Consider the following 5,421-nt stretch of genomic DNA (forward strand, 5'->3'; position numbering starts at 1 on the left):
CTCCAATGTGACTATATTTGAGGATACAGCTTTTAGAATGTCATTAAGGTTAAACTAAGTCATAAAGATGGAGTCCTAATTTGATTAGATTGGTGGCCTCATAGGAAGAGGAGGACAGAGAGATCTTTCTTTATCTGCACAGGCTGGGGAAAGTCCTGTGAGCATACAGTGCAAAGATGGCTGTCCGTAAGCCAGAATATACTGGCACCCTGATCTCAGACTTCCCAGCTTCCAAAACTGTGAGAAAATAAACTTGGCTTGTTTAATTCACCCAGCCTATGGTATTTTGTTCTGGCAGCCCTTGCCGACTAAGACACATGCTTTCAGTCATTTATAAATTTTACCCTGCCTGCTCCCAAAAAGATTTAAATTGGCTAAAATTGGGCTACCATTAATAAATTCTGTTAAGTCAGGGGAATGAACTTAGTCTAGACTCTGAAGAGGATGTTGTCTTTGGAAGAGCTGCCAGGCTGGTATGAAGATGGTGGAAGAAGTATAAGCAATGGCATGAAGGTGGAGCAATATGAGGCATGGCCAGGGGATAAGATGCAGACCGAAGAAAGATGACCAGATGGTTGGATTCTCATTCTCATGAAATATCCTTTCAAAATTGTTACCAAACTTTCACAAATTGACAAAGCGAAGCTGTCAGGTACTATAATGTCCTTTGATATATTTGTATTTTCAGACCTAGTTCATTCTACCAACCCAGTGAAGGGTGACAAAGAAAGAGAAAAGTTAGAGGCAAAACCAGTCTCATGTGATTTCAGCCACTGATTTAAAGAAAAAAAAAAAACAAAAACCTTTCAATCAGAAAATTTTTAAAGGTAACTTCAAAATAGCCCTTAAAACAGATGAATTAAATGTTTTCTCACTATGTTATGACATATTGTGTATATGCAACAAATATTTTCTCATTAGTTTCCCCATGCTTCTTTAGTACAACCCTACCCTAGTTATTGTTTTGGGGGTCATCCATTAATTTGGAGGAAATTCTTAGGTGTCTATTTTTGAAGTCATCTCTTCATGCACCCAAATTGTTCTGACAGCGTCAGTCTATGCTCTTTAAAACTGATATACACTTAAATTCTCTACTGTTTCATGACCAGCTTGTTCTATGCTCCTGCCAGGAAGCAATGGAATGCTCTATCCTAGTGTCTACAAAACCCCATGTACATCTACCATGCAATATAATAATGATGATAATATAAACATTTATTTGGCTGTAGTGGAGATAAGTGAGGCAGAACTCATGAATGTCTCAATTGCCAGTTTGATATGCTGTCTCTGTCTATCTTGAGTCACTGTTATGCATAAAGGGTTGAAAGTGTAATTAAAAGATTGGCATAATAGTTCTAATTAGCAAGACGTTGTGCAAGAATAAATTAATTTTAAAATTGTGATAACAAGCTCATTGGCCTCCTATGTATGTTAGATTTGGTGGGATGCTTATAGAGGCCATGTCAATGTGACTAATTGGCTGTGGGACTGAGGCAATTGGTTAAACTGATTCTCTACAGGTTGTCTCAAATGCTTATGAGTTCTGGATTCAGATGTTATGGGGCCTTGGAACTAAGGTGCTGCAGTGAGCTAGACTGCTGTCCTATAATCTGTATGAGTCATATAACTGAGAATTGTTTTTAATCTTCTTCCATTCCTCTAACCCCATCATCACTGTAGTATTTGCAAATCCTCCAGTCATCTGACTGCTATTACAGAGCCAACTAAATGGAGAGGATTCATTTAACTGATACAAAAGAGCTCTGAGAGTCTCCTTTCCCCAACCTCATTCTGCCTAAATTACCACATGATGAACATGCATTTATTTTTGTAATAATAATTAGCATTATTGCAGTTCATATTTTCCAAGAGCAGTAATATTTCATTTTTAAATCTCCACGGCTTTATGAGTTAGGTCAGTGTTTTTTTCTGTATAACAAATTTGGAAACTGAGGCATCATGGGGTTAAAATGCAAATGACTTACTCATAGTCACAGTGCTGGGATTAAAGCCCAGGAGAAGTGACCCAATTCTGGGTTCAGACCAATGAGCAACACTCCTTCCTCACCTGAGTTTTGGGGTTTATATTAATTTTAGCTTATAATAGTGTGACTGCTACCTAAAAGCAATTTTCTATAAATCTGAGAAAGTTTCATATCCATCATGTTAAGCAACATTCTAAAATCATTTCTACCTTTTCAACTTTGCAATTTATCTTTAAATGCCCATATACACCCAAGGCACATACATCTAGGAATTGCTAACACGTACCACAATGTTTTTATTGCACATTTTGAACAAAAGAATTAGCTAAAAAGTTAGATAAAATGAAATCGAATTGGAAAGAGAAAAAAACAACATGAACCTTTCCTTACAATTTAGTCAAACTGAAGGCTACTATAGACATGAAAATATGCTATAACTTAGAAAACCTTAAATTCTTTGTATAAATACCTCTCTGTTATTCTCTAATTTCTTCAGAAGGGCCCATACCAAACCTTAAATGATCATATTTTTGTTAATATAATATAATATAATTTCCCCATTTTAATAAGTGGTGTGTTATATTTTTATTTAACTTATTTTCTGATTACCATTTTCAGTTCCAAATGGTCCTCATGTTCTTTGGAAGAGTGTCCAAAGAAAACAAACTATTTTTTAGCGTGCTCTCACTTGCTCTCTCTCTTTCTCTCTCTCTCTCTCTATACATATATATACACACACACACAATTTATATACACACACATACATGCACATATATATTTATATATAGTTAATTGGCAAGATAAAATTGTATATATTTATGGTTTACAACATAATTTGATCTATACATTGTGGAAGGATAAAATCAAGCAATTTAACATATTCATTACCTCATATACCTGTCATTTATTTTTTTGTGGTGAGAACACTTAAAATGTACTCTCTTAGCAATTTTCAAGAGTACAATATATTGTTATTAATTATAATCACCATATTGTATAATAGATCTCTTGAATTTACTCTTCCTAATGGAAATTTCATATTCTTTGACCATATCCCCAACCCTCCCTTCAACCTGCCCCCTGCTTTCAGCCCCAGGTAACTAACTACTATTCTTTTTATTTTTTTTCTTTCTTTTTACTTTAAGTTCTGGGATACATGTGCAGAGTGTGCAGGTTTGTTACATAGGAATACATGTGACATGGTGGTTTGCCAAACCCATCAACCCGTCATCTCTATTAGGTATCTCTCCTAATGCTATACCTCCCCTTGCCCCCACCCCCCAACAGACCACGGTGTGTGATGTTCCCCTCCATGTGCCCATATGTTCTCATTGTTCAACTCCCACTTATGAGTGAGAACATGTGGTGTTTGGTTTTCTGTTCCTGTGTTAGTTTGATGAGAATGATGGTTTCCAGCTTCATTCATGTCCCTGCAAAGGACATGAACTCATCCCTTTTTATGGCTGCATAATATTCCATGGTGTATATGTGCCACATTTTCTTTATCCAGTCTACCATTGATGGGCATTTGGGTTGGTTTTAAGTCTTTGCTATTGTGAACAGTGCCACAATAAACATACGTGTGCATGTGTCTTTATAGAATGATTTATAATCCTTTGGGTACATACCCAGTAATGGGATTGTTTGGTCAAATGGTATTTTTGGTTTGAGATCCTTGAGGAATCACCACACTGTCTTCCACAATGGTTGAACTAAATTACACTCCCACCAACAGTGTAAAAGCATTACTGTTTCTCCACATTCTCTCCAGCATCCACTGTTTCCTGACTTTTTAATGATCTCCATTCTAACTGGTGTGAGATGGTATCTCATTGTGGTTGTGATTTGCATTTCTCTAATGACCAGTGATGATGAGCTTTTTCTCGTATGTTTGATGGCCACATAAATGTCTTCTTTTGAGAAGTGTCTGTTCATATCCTTTGCCCACTTCTTGATGGGTTTTTTTCTTGTAAATTTGTTTAAGTTCCTTATAGATTCTGGATATTAGCCCTTTGTCAGATGGATAGATTGCAAAAATTTTCTCCCACTGTTCTACTGTGCTTCTGTTAATTCTACTTCTTTAGATTCCACATTTAAGTGAGATCATGTGGTACTTGTGTTTCTGTGCCTGGCTTATTTCACTTAGCATGATATCCTCTAGATTCACTCATGTTGTCACTAATGACAGAATTTCCTTTGTTTTAATGGCTGAATAGCTCTTTCCCATCCTGCATGATGGTGGGTGAAAAAGTTGACAAGCCAGATACTAAGGAGAACAAACCCAAAGCCAAGAAGCCTGATGCTGGTAGCAAGGTGAAAAAGGGTACCCTCAAGGCTAAAAAGCCCAAGAAGGGAAAGTCTCATTGCAGCCGAAATTCTATCTTTGTCAAAGGAATTGCCAGATATTCCCAATCTGCTATGTATTCCAGAAAGGCCGTGTACAAGAGGAAGTATTCTGCCACTAAATCCAAGGTTGAAAAGAAAAAGGAGAAGTTTCTTGCAAATTGGTTGCAAAACCAATTGATGATAACAAGAATAGCAGTACCAGGTTGGTTAAACTTCTCAAAGGGCCTAGATATTATCCTACTAAAGATATGACTTGAAATATTTTGAGCCATGTCAAAAATCCCTTCAGTCAGCACATGAGAAAACTGTGAGCCAGCATCACCCCTGGGACCATTCTGATCATCCTCACTGAGTGCCACAGAGGCAACAGGGTGGTTTTCTTGAAGTAGCTGGCTAGTGACCTGTTACTTGTGACTGGACCTCTGGTCCTCAATCGAGTTCCTCTACAAAGAGCACGTCGGAAATTTGCCATTGCCACCTCAACCAAAATTGATATCAGCAATGTGAAAATCCAAAAACATCTTACTGACATTTACTTCAAGAAGAAGAAGCTACAGAAGCCCAGACACCAGGGAGGTGAGATCTTCAACACAGAAAGAGAGAAACATGAGATTACAGAGCAGTGCAAAGTTGATCGGAAAACTGTGCACTTTACCACAGTTTGAGTTTACCAAACTCAAAGCTATTCCTCAGTTCCAGGGCTACCTGCAATCTGTGTTTGCCCTGATGAATGGAATTTATCCTCACTAATCAGTGTTCTAAATTCCTTAAGAAGAACCTAATGAAATAACTTACATATTTAAATAAATAAAAAATAAAGGCTGAGTAGTATTCCTTTGTGAAAACAGCCATTTTTTTAACCTTTACCTTCTGTGTGGACCCATGGCACTTACAATAGTATTGTCAGAAATCTTTCTCTACAGTTTGTTGTTCCAGGAGCCTTTATAATCTTGATTTATCATTTTTTCAATAGAACATCATCAACTGTCCTATTCATCATAGTACAATATTCATAATTCAAGTTATCTGTGACTATAGTGGTCTTTCAAGCTTATTTGTTTATTGTCTTATATCTCAGTTTGAGTAGGTT

General features: G+C 36.8%; 1 pseudogene; it reads left to right on the plus strand.

Annotated features, from left to right (window-relative positions):
- The first annotated feature begins 4,220 nt into the window (after positions 1-4,220).
- Positions 4,221-5,081, plus strand: LOC104658692 (annotated as a pseudogene).
- Positions 5,082-5,421: the final 340 nt, after the last annotated feature.

This window comes from Rhinopithecus roxellana, chromosome 7 (assembly GCF_007565055.1).
Source record: "Rhinopithecus roxellana isolate Shanxi Qingling chromosome 7, ASM756505v1, whole genome shotgun sequence".
NCBI classification, from domain to species: Eukaryota; Metazoa; Chordata; class Mammalia; order Primates; family Cercopithecidae; genus Rhinopithecus; species Rhinopithecus roxellana.